Source organism: Falco peregrinus, chromosome 7, assembly GCF_023634155.1.
Source record: "Falco peregrinus isolate bFalPer1 chromosome 7, bFalPer1.pri, whole genome shotgun sequence".
Taxonomy (NCBI): Eukaryota; Metazoa; Chordata; class Aves; order Falconiformes; family Falconidae; genus Falco; species Falco peregrinus.
In genome coordinates, this window is record NC_073727.1 from 61,702,430 (window position 1) to 61,720,066 (window position 17,637).

General features: G+C 41.4%; 1 long non-coding RNA gene across 1 annotated transcript; it reads left to right on the forward strand.

Moving 5' to 3' along the window:
• Positions 1-71: 71 nt before the first annotated feature.
• On the forward strand, positions 72-14,460 carry LOC114012385 (uncharacterized). The gene is made up of 3 exons (XR_003554787.2): positions 72-609; positions 3,442-3,596; positions 14,113-14,460. It is a non-coding gene; the product is annotated as an uncharacterized LOC114012385 (long non-coding RNA).
• Positions 14,461-17,637: the final 3,177 nt, after the last annotated feature.

A 17,637-nucleotide genomic window follows, 5' to 3' on the forward strand; every position in this document is an offset into this window, starting at 1 on the left:
CGCGCCGCGCCCCGCCCCGGCCGCCCGCCCCGCCCCGGCCGCCCGCCACCTCCCCCCGCCGCCAGCCGCGCTCGGGGTAAACAAGGTGAGGCGTTCTTCCGCAGCCCTGCCGAGCCGTGCCGAGCCGAGCTGTGCCGGGGGGCTCCGGGCGCAGCCTGGCACCGCTGTACACCACCACGCACCGGTGCGATGCTGGCTGCGGCTCCCCCCGCGCTGCCTGAGCGCCGGCAGGTCCAGCCTCTCGGGGGGATTACCCGTGCGGTTGGGGTCACTAATGTTAATTAATTAATTTTAATATAATAACGAATTAATAAATATTAACAGCCATAACGGTGGGCGCAGGCGGTGGCAGGCTGGCGCCGGCCCGGCTTTTTTTCTCAATGAAGAAATCGTTTTTTTCCGGGCAGCGCGGGTCTCCGCGTACTTACGGGAGCAAGAGCGGTTGCTTCCCGGTGCTGTCGGGTGGGAGGAGTTCTCCCGACTCCAGGCTCTTAATCCATCCCAAAATTAAAATGGGGGGGCCAGAGGGAAGACGTAAACCTTTTCGCCCTGCACAGAGAAAGCCATGAATGAGGTCGGTCTGTCCCCGCCCAGCACCACTGCGGTCTGGTAGGTTGTTTTCACCCGCTCCCCTAATGTTTAAATAACAGGAGTTTGGACATATATTGAAGTTTGATGAGCGGCTCCCTGAACGCCGAATGAGTCTGGCATTTACTCCCTAGTTCTTGTCTGTGTGTTGGTTGTGAATCCCTTTAAAACAACGACAAAAAGAAAACCCACAAAAAAACCCCACCAAAAAACCAAACCCAAAACAGTACCCACCCCCTAAAAAAAAAAAAAAAACAACCACCAAAACAAAACAGAAAAAAACCCAACAGTAAGAGGAGAACAGGGTGGTGGGGAGAGCAGGGCTGTGGCCCCGAGCTGCAGCCTTTTGAGGGTGATGCCATGCTGCCATGGGGCTGGCTGTATTTTGGCTCCCCTTTCCCCACATCAGCACAGGGGAGGGTCAGAAATGGGAGAGGAGTTGTTTCAGTGTAAGGACCTGCAGGCTTGAATGATGCTTGTTTTCAAGGGGTAGGGAGAAATTACCATGCTAATATTCAAATAACCCTGATAGAGAAGTCTGTTCCGCAGGTGTCTGCTTTCAGGTAGAGAGAAAAAATACCTCTAAACAGGGCTCCAGAGAGGCTGTAGGGATTCTTCCATCGGGAGCTAGTCTTGACAGGGGAGTTTTCAGAAATGGCTGTGGTGAGGGGTAGTTCTCCCTCCATGGTACTGCACCTGCCTCATCTCGTTCCCCACACTGGGAGCTGTACATGCCCTGTTATGCAGTTGTAAGATAGGATTCCACTAAGAAAGGATTGCCATGATCTTAAGTTTGGCATGGAGGTGAGCCTTCAGCAACAGAGGGGATTTGACCTGCTGAATGTCCCATGGGTAATGAGGAAAGACACAGAATCAGTGATCTGCAACAACCTGTAGGATGACCTCCAGACCTGGTCTTTGCTATTTGCCATAAAATGAGAAGGTGTTTTCCTTCCATTCCTCACTTATTCCCATCACCTCTGAATACTCTGTAACTTTTCAATACCATTTTTAGAAATGGGATGAGCACTGCCGGATATTGAATCATTGCAAATAAGGACAAGCCATAAAGTTATGCAATACATTCTCCCGTCTCACATCCTGTGATCCAAATCAAACATTCTTTTCTTAGTAGATGGCTTTTTACACAATTTCTCCCTTCCTCTTCCCCTGCATACTCCTTCTGACTATGACAAAGCCCGAGAGACATGGGCTCTTGCATCAACCTTTTTTCTCTAAACCTATGTGTTCTCTTTAACTTTCTTAGTTACCCAGCATCATCTGGAGCCACAGCCCCTAGTAATTCTGGAAAGGCTATCCAGAGCCTTCAAGCCCAACAGGAGAAAGGAGTGAAAGGAGAAAGAGATGAAAAATCTAATTCTAAGCCTCAGGTTAGAAACTCCTGATTTTTAATAGAATCTAAAGAAGTGATTCAGCATAGAATGGGATTCACTTGCCCTAAATATTCAAGTTTGGGAAGAAGACTTTTTAAGTTTTGGTTTCTGGATTAATTCTGCCCTAAGAGGCATGGAAGGGTACATGTAGTGGGAATGACACTTTTATCTATCCATGAGATAAATTTTGCTTTTCCAGTATATTTTTAATAATTTTACTTCCCTTTTATATGCCGTATTTCCCCAAACCAACACTTTGTAAACATTGCTTCTACTCTCAGATATGTCAATGAAAATATTGCCATTTTAGTATGACATTACAGGAATAAACTCTGAATGAGCAAATCTTTATATCCGTCATAGACACAATAGGTGTACATAATCCTGTGCCTGTTTTTATTGACCCAAGTCTCCATTGGTCAGCTGAAATTGTAAAGCAAGTTCAACATATAACAGATGAGATGTGAACAGGAATCAGATCCTACAAGTCAGATCGAAGTCTGAAGATCAAGTCGGCAATGAAGTTTTTTCTGACTGCTGCCTGCTTTGCATAGTTGTGGTACTTATGTAGGAGGCATTAACAAAATGAGAAAGAGATGCCTGACTTGAAAAACGTTGGCCCAGAATGTGTGAGCTAAAGGGATGCCACTGGCTGATCCAAGCCTAAATGTCATGTTCACAGTATTTGGAGACTCTTGTTTGAAATGAACTGTGTTGGTAGTGCAAATATTGTTTCATTATATTTTCTCATTCAATTGAATGAGATAATGTTTTTGAATATGTAATATAAACCAGTTACTGAATCATTGGTACCAAAGAAACAGCCAGCAGAATGGCATACAACAAAACTATCATCATCTCCCATGACCTTCCTGAAGACACCAATACAAGTCAGAATAAAGGTTGCCTTCCTTCCCCCAACCGAGCTGGGGAGGATTCCTTTTAGGACTGTTCACTGACTGAGTTTTCATCTCTGGACTTCATTGTGCTGATTTACCTTGTCTGGAAACTGTCACTAAGAGAGACAATCCCATTAGAAGTTTCTTTATCTTTTAAACAGACTCTGCAATTATCCACTTTGATTACTGTGTTCATTACTATAGTGCTGAGTTCCCTCTCTGGAATGGCTCTTCCTGCAGGAAATGCAGCTGGGGGTGGGGTAGGGGGGGCAGTTTCCCTGGAGCCTTATTTTCCTTTTTCCTATTCTTCAGTGTCCCAGGAGAGTCTATGAAGGAGGCCTTCTATTTTCATGCTATAGAAAGTACCCACAAAACTCTCCCCTTTTCTCTGTCTAGGGTTTATCTGCCAGTAAACAGCAACAATAGGATGTAGAAATTGGAGTTTCCTGTGTCAGAGAGTAAGGAAAAATATAAAGTGAATAGTGTGTTATAAATCTAACCTTGTGCAAAGAAAAGCATCTTTTCTGTAACTCTGAATTTCGGTATGTTTTATCTTTCAGCTTTGGTGAATATGGACTCTGCGTGGACAGGAGCCAACCCCCCCCTCCAAGCCAATAGCAGTCTTTCTTCTATTGATGTCAATGAGCGTAGATCAGAGCACAAGTCTTGCGAGTGATCAAAGACAGCTCTACATAAGAAAGACTTCCTTTTCCAGGTCAGTCTGCTCTTTGTCCCTTTACAGAAAATATATTATCGGCGTACAAACACAAGCTAGAACAAAAAGGATAATAATTTTTGAAGTAGTAAAATAAAGAACTTCATTTTATTTTTTGCTGATTTACAAAGCGCAGGGCTGAGCCTACTGGGAACATTAAACAACTATTAGGTGTTGAGAACTGTCATATTGAGACGACAGTCTTGTTCCAGCAAAATTAATCCAAGTAGCTCGCTCAAAATATGCTTGCAAGTACCATTCCACCAGTTGTCAAGGCTGAATTCCCATGACAACTTGGATATGTTTTTCTATTTTTTAATAGTTTTTTTGTAATCATTTACACTAGAACTTTAGTATGTTAATAAGGAAGGCTAAGCAAAATGATAAATCATGGGATGCTAAAGGGCAAGTGTTTTCTCCATACATCAAAAAGGGCAATTCAAAGACGTGGAGACATGTCTTTAAAAAGAGATGTGATTTTGGCTTTTGGTCTGTAAGTCCTTTTTTTTATTAACTGAGCTGCTTTCAAGAGGTAACTTGACAGGAAACGTACCCATTTGCATGAACTGCATATGTGGTGATTAAATGCATGTGTAATAGGGATACAACAAAGTATGTAAGGATAAATACCTATGTACCATATCTATAGTCAGAATCAAGCCTTAGGCTTAATTCTTCACTCAAAGAACAACACACACCAAAAAAATAAAGTAAAAAAAAAAGTATTATTCAATAACTCATTGCAAGATTTACAACTGACTATACTGCAATAAATAAAAAACAACAACAAAAAAAACCAAAACAAAAAACCCAACAAAAAAACAAACAAAAACAAAAAAAACCCCAAAAAAACCCAACACCCCCAGCCCTCCACAAAGTGATTTACATACAGAAGCCAGTTAAACAGGGTAGAAAGAAGCAGGTCCAACATTTCTGCAAAAGTCTTCTTGTTATATTGTACAGAAATTGTAAAGAAAAAAAGCTGTTAACTGAAGTGTTGTGAGCTTTGCCTTCATATGTTTATTCATCTGGGACCTAGGAAGTATCTTAGCTGTCTGCAGGACAAATCTCTGTGTATGGAAGAGTGTTCTGCCTAGGAGACAAAGCAGTCTTTGGGTCAAGAATCAGGGATCTTCATCTCTGGTTCTGAATCCCAGTAACGTAGTAAATTTTTCCAAAGTGATAGTATTACATATCCACATTTTAGGCTGTGGCTATGACTATGGTATGTTCCCAGCCTAGCCATTCCTGGTAGTTTAGAGATCTCCATCTGTACATTGGATGCGTTGCTGATGGGTCTCAGGTAGCATAAGCAAAAGCAAATTGACCTTCTAAATCACAACACTGCCCTCCAAATCAGACTGTCAAGACTGTGGGCTGTTAGCTACCCTAGTCAGACCTTATATTTTCTGTTACCACTAGCTCTCATTATTCACAGATGGCACCATTCCCAGAAGCTAAAAAGTGGTTGCGTTATGTATATCCATATCAATGTTATCCCTCACTAATTGAAATCAATCTTATGTGGTAGAATTCTTTTCTGAACAGCCCCCTCTTTTAGCTGTATGAAATTACCTGAGGAAGAGCACTCCCTCACTGATCAGATGTAAGTGGCATGCCTTTTATATTTCCTGTATTTTAAGTTGTACTAGTATTGCTAAGAGAAGGAAAAGGGTGGGTTTATTTCTTTTGTAATGAACTAGGTGAGTAAAGCACACCCATGGGTGTAAGATCAGGAGATCAGGAAGAGATGTGCTGTGTTTGCACATTCCAGGAAAACCTTTGTATGCAAGAGAAGCTATGAAATATTACGAGTGGTTATTCCTAACTTTTTGGGATTGAAGCCACTTGCCATTAAGGTCTCTATTCTTTTAGGGAGGTATAACATACACTTTTCACTTTAAGAATAAATTCCCTTGGAAGTTATATTCCATACAAGTACATAACCTGAACCAGATCCCTCTTAGGCAGGTTTTGCTGCCTTAGTTGCACCCATCAGCATGATGCTGGTGGAGATGAATGTGAGATGGAAACACAACAACTGGATGTGCTTCTAGGAGCTGTTCTCCAAAACCTCCTTGCAATCTTGTGTTGCCATCTTTTTAGGTAACACTGAAAAATGAGCAGATTCCCAAAGCAGAGCTAGAAAGAACCACCACCCCCATCATTCACAAAGCACCTTTTGATTACACAAAAAACTGCCTTTAGCTAAATTTGGATTGCATTCTTCACTTAGAAATAACTTTATTTTATTTACTTAAAAAAATGTTTGTGTATATAATTTACACAGTTGCATTCACAGACGTTAATGATGTAAACCATCTTAACACCATTTCTGACTCTTCAACATGGGTCATTAGCTTACCTCGACTTGAGCTGATTCCTTCCTGTTGAACAAGAGCAGGACTTAAGGAGGATTAGACAGAAAAGACACCCAGCTGTATCATAATGAATAGTAAATGGTTGCAGTAGTTGCCTATCCTTAATCTAACAGAAAATATGCACCTTCAGCTTTCCATGGATTTCCTTGTATATTTTTCTAACAGAACAAAACTGCCCTAATGGACAGTGTCTATTCCACATGAAAGCACTTACAAAGCATAATCACGTTATTCCTTAGCTTTTACTTTGATACACTAAATCTAAATAGACTTACCCTGTGGAGTCACTCCATTTTACAGCTTTTTCTTTTTCCATTCATACTCTTGTGGTTTTTCTCTGAACTACCTCCAATTTGCCAGCATCCTTCTGGAGCTGCTGACATCATGATCAGCATTATTCCAACAGCTTTTACCAATGCCAAATGCAGAAGTAATACAACCTTCTTACCCCCCTTCGATGCTATCCTTTGCACATAGAAAAAGATTGCACTGGCCCTTTCAGCCACATGATTTCAGAGGGCTCTGAGGTTCAGCTGGTTGGCTGCCAGGACCCCCAGTTCATTTTCCAATCTCAGATTCCCACAGGAGATCTCTTCTTAAATGAGTAAAGCCTGAGATGTTTCTTCTTAAATAGGTCCTTTATGTTGGGTTACATGTGAAACACCTGTTATTTCTTTTGCATCTGCTCCTTAAGCAATGCCAAAAAGGCATTGCCCATTTCTGCCCATTTCCAAATTTGTGTTCATTCAAAAATATTATTAGCGAAGACACTGCTTTCTCCCACATTGCCGAATGCATTATTAGTAAACACAAGGCTGATAAGCAGTCCCTGAAGAACTGACTCTCTGATAGCCCCATGTTACATTAGGCTGTCAGATCTAGTGCTAGCCAGCTTTAGAACAAGTTGGTTGGCCAGGTGTGTTCATCCTGTTATTTCTGATTTCTGTAAGAATCTCTTGTAATACTGTATGGCAAATGCATCCAAAGTCAAAGTATACAATGTTACCACAATTGCTTTTATTCACCAAATTTGTAATCTTATAAAAATAGCACATTAATTTGATAAGATCTTTCTTCCATTAATCTGTGTTGATTGCCATTAATTAAATTGCACTGTTTTAATACTTTATTAATTGACTTTCCTATCAGCAGCTCCATCACTCTGCCTGGAATAGACTTCAAACTGACAGGCCTATAATTACCTGGTTGCCCTATTTTGTCTGCAGAAGTAATGGCAAAATATTAACTATCATCCAGTCCCTCCTCAGAAGAATGTTGGTTTCAGCTGGTGTGCACATCTTTCTTAATTGTGGCTTCTTGAAGATCTAACAATTTTTTTCTGAGTTGCTGTAAATTATTATTCATATTTTTGTTGGTTTAAATTTTCTCCTCCAGGCTGGCTGATACATCTCTTAATTTTTTTTCAGCTTTGTGGAACAAGATCTTTTAAGGCAATGGTTATAAATCTTACTGTTTAGGACTTTATCCTGCTTACATGTAAAACATGTAAAATGCACTTTAAAAGCACACAGAACACAAGTCATCATCAATTCCACCTAAGCAAACTAACTTTTGTGATTAATATTTCCCTGTCAGGATAAGGTCTAATGTAGAAGTTTCCCATGCCAGATACAGCTCTTTTTTAGTCAGGAAGTTGTTTTGTGTATTTTTTCTTGAAAATCCAAGAATGCTTTAGTACTTGCATCATGAGACATCCCTTTGCTCTCCCTTCAGATTTATCTTGCTAAGACTGAAAGTGCCATATATAGTGAAAGGCTTTTAAAAGGCTAATCGGGAAGGTCACTCTACACCCAGAGGTAAGGCTGGTTAGATGAGCCAGTTCTGGGTTATTTGGAACAAAGCCTTGGTTCATGCTATACTGTCAGTGTAACCACACTGCTGGCACTGAAGTCCGTGAAAGCACTAAAACCAGAGAGTTTTCCTTGAGTGCTGGCCTTGGTTTTGTCAGAACTTATTAGCCAGGGAGAGATACTGTCTGTCATGATTCTGGCTCAGCACTGTGCTGCTACTGTGCAGGTGTGTCCTAGCTTTCAAATGATAAGCATCAGATCTGCCATAATCTGGAGAAGGTAAAAAAAAAAAAAAAAAAAAAGAATCGGATCATTTAATTGTCCTTATGCATCTGTGCTCAGGCTGCAGGTAGCAAAGGTCTCTTTCAGGTCCCATGGAGCATGAATACCAGCAGCTCTGCAGGCACCAGCCTGTGCCTCTTTGCAAAGTGCTTCCTGTTTGGATTTCCAAGAGCATTTTTTTACCCTCCATTTGCTTAAGTGATGACATCAACCAGACAGAAAGATATATGATTTTACTGGAATGATCTTTTCTCACCTTCAAGCATAGGAGTTCTGTAGGTACACTAAAAACATAACCATGACCATACAAAGTCAGAGCAGTGGCCCATCGAGCACCCTATCTTCTCTCTGACTCAGGGCAACAGCAAATGTCCATGGGAGAGGACAAGAACAGTGCAAGCATATAATGACACACCCTCACAGAAGTCTCTCAGGCCCCTCTGCCAGTGGTTTGGAGCCCATTTGCTCACTGAACCAGCAGCAGTGCCTTTCTGATATCCATCAGCGGATTTTTCTTTAGTGAATTCTTCTGATTCACTTTTGAGCCCTCATGTGCTCTTAGCAACCGCAGCATCCTGTGGCCAGGCATTCCATAACTTAATTATAGATGTGAAAAAGTAACTCTTTGTTTGAACTTGTGTCATTCAAGCCTCTTAATTTCATTTGATACCCCCTCGTTACTGTGTTAGAGGAGACAGCAAGCAGTAATTCTGTACTTACTTTCTCCCTGCCATTCATGATTTTATAGACCCTGTATTATATCCCATCTCTTTTCCCAGCTGAAGAATCTCAGTCTATTTAATAATTCCTTTTATAAAGATCTCATTTCACTCTCCCATTTCTGCTTCTACTATACCCTTTGGGATGGGAAACTAGAATCCCACTCAATATTCAGTGTACAGAAGCAGTATGGATTTATAGTGACACATTGTTGGCTTCTGGTTTATTTCATATTTCTTTCTGATAGTTAGAATCATAGAATTGCTCAGGTTGGAAAAGACCTTTAAGATTATCAAGTCCAACCATTAACATAGCACTGCCATTTCTACCACTAAACCATGTCCCTAAGTGCCACATCTATACGTCTTTTAAATACCTCCAGGGATGGTGACTCAACTACCTCCGTGGGCAGCCTGGTCTAATGTTGGTCAACCCTTTCAGGGAAGAAATTTTTCCTAGTATCCAAACTAAACCTCCCCTGGTGCAACTTGAGGACATTTTCTCCTGTCCTATTGCTTCTTACTTGGGAGAAGAGACCAAACAGGTCCCTGGTCAGGGCAGCAGGTGAATCACCCCCAGCCTACTTCACCTTCCCAGGTGCCCCTATACAATAGGTATGCAGCTCTGGAACCTGGAGGCCAGGAAAATGATGATGTGGACAAAAGCCCATCCAGGTGGAGAAGTTGCCTGGGGAAAGTTGTTCAACCCCATGCATCATGACCAACTTTGCTACGAAGAAAAGAAAGGGGATTGTCACCAGTGACTCCACTCTGAGAGGAATGGAAGGTCTGCTATGCTGACCATACCCAACCCACAGGGAAGGCTGCTGCCTCCCTGGGGGCTGGGTAAGGGATGTTACCAGACAGCAACCTTGTCTGGCACGGCCCTCTGTTCACTATCCATTACTGGTCTTCCAAGTGGGCAGTGATGAAGTCCACACAACAAGAAGTCTGAGGGCACTCAAGAGAGACCTCAGGGACTTGGGGTGACTGGTTGAGGACCTCCAGGCCCTTTTCTGACAGGCAGCTTTTCAGCCACTCTTCCCCAAGCCTGTAGCATTGCACAGGCTTGTTGTGACCCAAGTGCAGGAGGACCTGACACTTGTCCTTGTTGAACCTCATACAGCTGGTCTCGGCCCATCAGTGCAGCCTATCCGGATCCCTCTGCAGAGCCTTCCTGCCCTCAAGTAGATCAACACTCCACCCCAACTTGGTGTCATCTGCAAACTTACTGAGAGTGCATCCGATTCTCTCGTCCAGATCATTGATAAAGTTATTAAACAGAACTGGCCCCAATACTGAGCCCTGGGGAACACCACTTGTGACCAGTCACCAGCTGATGTAACTCCATCCACCACCACTCTTTGGCCAGTTTTTTACCCAGCATAGACTACACTCATCGAAGCCATGAGCAGCCAGTTTGTCCAGGAGAATGTTGTGGGAAATGGTGCCAAAGGCTTTACTAAGATCCAGGTTGACAACATCCACATCCTTTCCCTCAACCACTAAGTGGGTCACCTTGTCACAGAAGATCACGTTAGTCAAGCAGGACCTGCCTTTCATAAACCCATGCTGGCTGGGCCTGATCACCGGATTGTCCTGTACATGCTGCGTGATGGCAACTCAGGAAGATCTGCTCCATAACCTTCCATAACCAGTTATTGATACTGACTTGCTTTTCTGACCACTGCTGATTGTGACTGTGATTATGGCTGTGTTCATGGCTGCAAGATTTCTGTGCTCCCTCAGTGATTAAGACCAGATCGGAGCCTGTTGGTGGGTCATGAGTTAGGGGTATTTTACCTTTTTCTGATATGCTTTGCATTTATCAACTTGGGATTTCCTCTGCCATTTTATTACCGAATCACTCTGTAGCATAAGGCCTCTCCGCCACTCCTCAGAGTCAGCTTTCATTTTTATTACCCCACATGAGCAAACATTGCAGACACATTACTTGCTTCCGTTTCCTGATTGTTTTGAATATAGAACACAGGACAATATACATACTAGGTGCTTGGTATTGAGAGCAGCTGGCAGCACAGAGTAATGCCAGAGCCAGCCTCCAAGGCAGCATATGAATGCAGTCCATGAAAAAGGACCAAACCGAAAAGGGAGAGCTCAGCCTTCCTACAAGCTTTTTGGAGCTTTAGAGAGAGCCTTGGCTCCTTTTCTTTTCCTTGAAAATGATGTATGTAATTGAGGCACCTAAGTTGAAATCCTTGAGTCACCTTGGCTTCCGTCAGTAGTGAGCAATGGACCTCCTTAAGGACAAGTTAAATCCTAGGTGAGCTAAAAGGAAGTTTTCTGTCTCTTTGCATAGAATCATAGGAGAAAATTCACCTTAAGCACCTGATTTAAGCATCTCCAATGAAATGGGATAAATTCAGGTTTTAATTTATAGGGTTTCTTTGGTGAATTGTAGACTGTGCAATTTTACAAGCACAGGGAAAACAGAGTTATATGGTATCACCTAGGCTGGAACACTGGCTATTTCAAGCATGTTATAGCTGATCTATAATTCACATTCTTATTTTGACAGGCTGGCTCTTGTTAGTTTTCAATGGGTGTGGGAGGAAATAGCAGTGCATAAAACTTGCACATTACTAATACCATTGCCATATAAAACAAATATTTGAATAGGAAGTTTCAGAAATGATTCAGTGCTCTAGCTGCAGAATATCCTACAGGAATTTTTTATAGTAACAGAATTAATGAAAAGCAAATCCTATTTCTCCACCATGGGCATAGGGTGGTCCCAGTGCAGCAGAGCCAATGTGATTCTCTATCTCAGGGATAGAAAAAGCAGCCTCTGCAGATTGCTGGCCCCTTGGGTGACTGAAGCTTGCTTTGAAAGGACTCCTTGAGCTGAGAGGTTGCTATATGCTTTTTAAGTGACTGCACCAGATCGTGTGTGGGTGCAGCAGACAGGGGCTAAAAGCCCTAAGCTGCAATACAGAAGCAATTGAAAAGCCACTCTGTTGTTGCCACTCTACCAACTGCAAAGGAAAACTCTCTTCCCACCCCTACAGACTGTTCTAACCACATCCTTTGAAGGTATTGAAGTTATTTCACTCACTTAGCCCACAGTTTTCTCAACATTAAGTCATAACTTGAAAGCTACAGGGTGAGGAGATAATTGTTACGTCAGTAACAACATTTCATTCAGACACTGTCATAAGCGGAGGATTTCTAGGTGCTGAAAATGTGATATGACCACCAAACAAAGAAGCCAAAATACCACTTTAAAAATAACTACCTTCACACTGTGGCTTTTTAGTTCACTAGGAAAAATTTGCAGGAAGTTTGGTCTCAGATCTCTTTCTTATCTGAAGTATGGCTGTTCCATTGTACTTAGGATCAGCCTGGAAACAGTTTGGAGCAGGTATTGTGTCGTCCTTGTGTCTTGTGCCTTCTTTATCACAAAGTATCTGTGGGCCTTCTCAGTTTGTGTCTCAGATCTCTATTGAAAAATGGAGGGAAATCACTTCATTAACTGCTGGCGAACTGTGGTTGTTTCAGATGCAACAGTAAAAAAAGGACAGAGGAATTTGTGAAACTGAGACAAATTTGATGCATCTGTGGCACCACTTTGGCAACCCCTACTGTGTGTGGTGACATAACATTGTCTGTGAACTTCAACAGCTTGACCAAGGAAAATTTCTATTTTTTCAGTTTTCAGTAACTTTTAAAATGTTGATGAGTGTATAATAGGCTTTTGACACTGGAAAAAAACACCTCATACTGGAGAATCCCTTTTATCTTTTTGAAATAGGAAAAGCCTGTGTCTCATATCTGTGCTTTGTTCCTAGAATAATTTTTAGATTGAAATGTAGTATACTGCTATTTTTTACTTACATCTATTTTAATGATCACATTTATATGATACTTCAACAGGTGGGGTTATTTATGTACATGGAAAAAGATGTTAGATCTGTAAGTTGTTCAAGAGCTTAAAATAACTTGTGTACTATAGGAATCCTTTCTGTTACCTTTAGAAAAGGGTGAAGGTGTGGGGAGGAAATGAACATAAAGTCATTTTCTTTCTGTCTTACAAAGCATGAATGAATAACCATTGTCATCTAATCTTTCAATGTGGGTCCCCAGTCTGCTATTTACAGGCCTTTCACATTACGTATTTTCCTGACTTCCTCAGCTAAGATGGACAAAGAAATATTGAACAGAGAAATTTTATGCTTTCAAAGTGCAATAGACTTGAGAAGTGTATATTTTTTCCAGGTTTTAGGAATGTGGAAATTAATGGAAATGATCCTAAGACTAAAATAAAGAGCTGTCCCTTAAGCTTACAACATCCTGCAGCAGTGATGAAACTGTTCGCAACACTGACTGAATAGCCAAGTGTAATTCTGATCCCTCTGCTTTGCCAGGCTGTGACACTGGCAGATTTCCAGAATAAGCCAATTTCAGAACTGTGGAGCCTCCAAATATGATCTTCTGTCAGTCACAGAGATTTCAGCTCCAGGAAAGGAAAGATTGATCTGACAGATTATAATCACTACTGTATGAGACAGTGAAAGAAGTGATCTTTCCTATAGTGGGATGCCAGCTACTCTGGGACTAGTCATCACCTTGAACCGTGCTGGGAAGTGGCGGTGACTTAGCTCAAGTATTATTATGTCTCATCCTGCTCTTGTGATGCAAACCACTGTTTTTTCAATAAGTGCTAAAGCAGCAACTCCCAACCTGTGCTGAAACAATCACAATGCTTCAGAATTTCCACAGCCAACCCCATTCTGGGCTTTCATTTCCCTGAAAAAAGAGAAGTAAAGAGTGAAGCTGACACTCACACCTGATTGTTGGGCTCTTACTGCAGGACAGAGCAGACATCCCCAGACCAGTTCATGGTGAATGCTCTGCCCTTTCCACCCCACTGTGGAGTAACACCTATGCACCTCCATGGCTCATCCCTGGCAGTGCGTCACAGTAATTGAGGCTTCAGCTCAGAAATCTGTGGTCAGGGGGAAAGTTTATAACAGAGAGGCGCAGTAGCACCTTGCAGCTCCTGTGGGGTTTCCATCTCACATAGGACCCAGTGCCTGCCTGCAGAGAGAGGGGAGTTTAGGCAAACGCTGGTCACAAATTACCAAGGGAAGTTCCTCAATGCAATATGTGAGATGCGGCACCAGGTTGGTGGTGTGAAATCAAATAACCCTGATAAACAGACTGGCTGTAATAAACAAATGGACCTGAATGTATTTGCTCCAAAACAGCTAAAAGACTGTGTTATTTAGGTAGAATGCACTTCATAACTTTTTCCTAACCTGACTAACCAACACCCCAAATTCTCTTTTCTTTCTAATCCTAGAAAAACATAAAAAGGAATATACTGTGTCTGTGACAAACCTGGATCTCTTGGGTGGTCCTGATAATGGGATACTTGGTTAGACATGAGCTTTTTTGGCGAATTTCATGGCTCCTGCCAACACCTTCAGAAGATTACCATTTCTGGTAAGGGCTCAAAACATTAAGGGAAAACTAAAAAGAGAGCAAGTTCTTTCAAGAGTATAAAGTTGATGCTGTGGGCAATTGGAATGAGCTACATCAACTTTCAGAGATTAAACAGGAAAAACTGCAAAGAAGATTTACCAGTCAAAACTCTGTCATTAGAGATCACTTTTTTGCCATTAAAATAAAATGAATTTTAAAAATGAAACTCTATGTGTGTTTGCTTAGGAATAAGAACAAACAACTATTCCTCCACCTACCGCTCAGCTGCTGCTTTATGTAATGAATGACTACTCATTTTTAACATTTTTGGTGTCTTATCTAAATGAAAAATAATGAGAGGACAATATTATTTCAGGGAAACAGCTGCCCATCTTGATACCTGTAATTATCTCTTATAACTTAATATTATGGGCAAAACTGTAATAGTCTGGCATTCAGTAGTTCCTTATTACAATTACAAGCAAAGGTAGTTGACTGGTCTACTGTCTGTTGTTAAGGTTGACTAACTGTGTTAGGCAAGAGGAACATTTTTTGTTGTTTATAACCTTATCAGACTCCAACCAACTGAATTGAAAATACCCTCGCCAGACATCTGTCTCAACCTCTTTTCATGTGTTTGCTTTTGAAACATTTCAGCTAAAATGGTGTTGGGGGGTGGGGATGGGGGAGGGGAAGGACAATGGAATCTGTGTTTGGCCTCATGTGTGCCATTGGTAAGGTCTTTCAGCCCTGTGCTTAAACAGCAAAAGCTAGAGGAAAAGAGTCAGGGGTTTTTGTTCTGCCACTTGAGAAATATTTTTTGTGGCCCCATGAAACAAACCTGCATGACCAAATCATTAGCCTCCTACCACCATTCTCCTTGTGCATATGCTTAGTAGAGCTGAGACCCAACTTCATTGAAAAGGCCTCTGCAATGACTATGTTCTGCCAAGAGCTTCTCAGACTAAGCAGGATTTTCTGTGCATTACAGGGAATGCTATAAAAGTGCCAGACAGTAACCAGTCCACCTCCTTCTCTCTTCTGGACTCTGCAGTCATTCTACATTATTAAATGGGTACAAAATGACAGAATGACAGGCGTATTTCTCTTGCTTTTATGAAGTGCCCAAGTAACTGAGCTGTTGGTCTTCCTCTGCATCTTTCCCCATGCCTCTTGCATTTGGGGTTTCCCAGTGGCTTGGCTTCAAAAGAAGGCTGAGGATGAGCCTGTGCTGTGTATGACCTGGGCATGGCACTGTCTTGACCTATGGAACCTTTCCAAACCAGTAGATTGCTATAAAAACCATAAAGAATAGCACCATTTCTATGGCTGTTTAAGAATTTGTCTAAAGTCAAGCCTGAAAGATGTAAGGCTTGCCGAGTTACACACACATGCCAGATGCACCCCTGGCTCCAGTGACTGCATGCCACAGGATGAGGATGAGTAAGGGTTCCTCTTAACTTGTTCTGGACAACCTCCTTCAGCATGCTGGGGTTTGTGGGTCGTCTTTAGGACATGCAAAACTCTTCCTATTACCTCTGTTTACCTAAATCACATGATGGGAGCAAAGGATCAAATTTAGACATTATCAGTTGTCTCTGCAACCGTCGCCAGATAGTAGCATCACAGAATATCCTAGGAGCCTTATGTGGATGAGCTCTGTAATGATTATCTATGGAGAGAGAACCACAAAGAGGTCAAAATGAGTTAAGTATATATTTTATACAAAATACAGATTTAAGGTGATTCATTAATAAATCTGTAGTCCTTGCTTGGAACAAAAGGGCTAAAAAGAATTAACCGGTACAGCTAGCACTCTGTACAAAATGGAATTGCAGAGGGAGGAAAAAAGCTAAGAACATTTATATATGATAGAACAGTATCCTTAAAGGTTTATCTCTTGGAAATTTTACTGAGTGGCACAGTTGTCAACGGGGCTGATTAGCCTGGCTTACTGTGAATAATGTTCAACTTCTTGCTCTTAAAGAAACACTGAAACAGTGACAAAAGAAAAAAAACATACCATGTAATAAATGTTCAAAATATTAATTGATTACCAGCAGGTACAAGGAAAGTAGTATCAGTATCAGTTAGATACAAAACATCCCCTTCAAATTATAATTACCTCTCTCAAATTAAAGGGTCAGATACCAGAATACATGCTGGGAAAAGTTTGGATAGAAGATCAAATCTAGGGTAGCAAGGAACTTGCAGTGAAAATTGCAGTGCTTTAACAACTTGCAGGATACTTGGGGAATAAGGTAAATATTCTGAGAGGGTGCATTTTTTAGGAGGGAATAAAAGAGATTTCGAAAGTTAAATCTCTCAGCTTTCTTATTACACTGTGTTTACATAATCATATCCAGATGCTTTAGGCAATAGTCGCTTCCTGTGCTTACAGTTTGCTGTTGTCTCATCATCCTTTATTAATCTTTGTGAGGATTAGCAAAACAAACAAGATAACTGTGAAGCTGAAAACAATTTCATGCTACTTCCTATGAGGTTTTTTTTTTCCAAGGAGCAGTGTTATCTTTTTATATATCCTGGCTTTCTTAAAAAAAAAAAATGTGTTAGGAATTTTTTGCTATAGCTATACTTTCAGGATCAGTATACTTTCAGCAAGGCACTGAACTCTTCTCTCCTCCATGTCATGTGTAGGTTGGATTCTGCATGTCCACAAATCATTGCAGGAACAAGGCACTGGGTTTTTTTAAGTCTTCCATTCAGACTTTGTATGTAAGACCATGCACACCTATGGTGGCCTATAAACAACAGCACCTTTCATGGTGTTGTCTAGCTAAAAATAGACTATGCACTTACTATAACATGACATTTACCAAGCAGCTATTTCCTCTGCATGTCAGCAGAATAAAATATACATAAATAAAATATCTTCTATACACTGAAAATAGCACTCTATAATCATCCTGGTACACGGTATGGAATTATTGTGCAATGACAGCACACCTTGTTGAGTGATAGTGCAGAGCTGTTGCCCTTTGCTTAGCAACATACCAAAGCATGGGATCAGAGTCTACACCCTGCCTTATTGCTCAATTAGGATCTGGCAAACGTCCCTTGATGTTACCCTGGCCCGTATCCACATATTTTACTCACATATGTAACTTCACATTGATGTTAAGGGTAGACCTGTTTACATGTCTGCAGGGTCTGGGGCTGTTTGTATCTTGAATTCTCGTGCAGGAATATGACCTATCAAAGGACAGGGGCTTTCCTGGCTAGCATGGCACAGGTAGCATTTAAAAGAAAGCCATGCTCCTGAAAGTCTCAACTATTGAAGAAGCCAAATAAATTGAGTTTAATATTGTCACAGAAGAGTTGCAAAGTAAGGAAGAAGTTAAAATAAGCCCTGCAATCTCCTTGACAAAGTATTCCACATCTA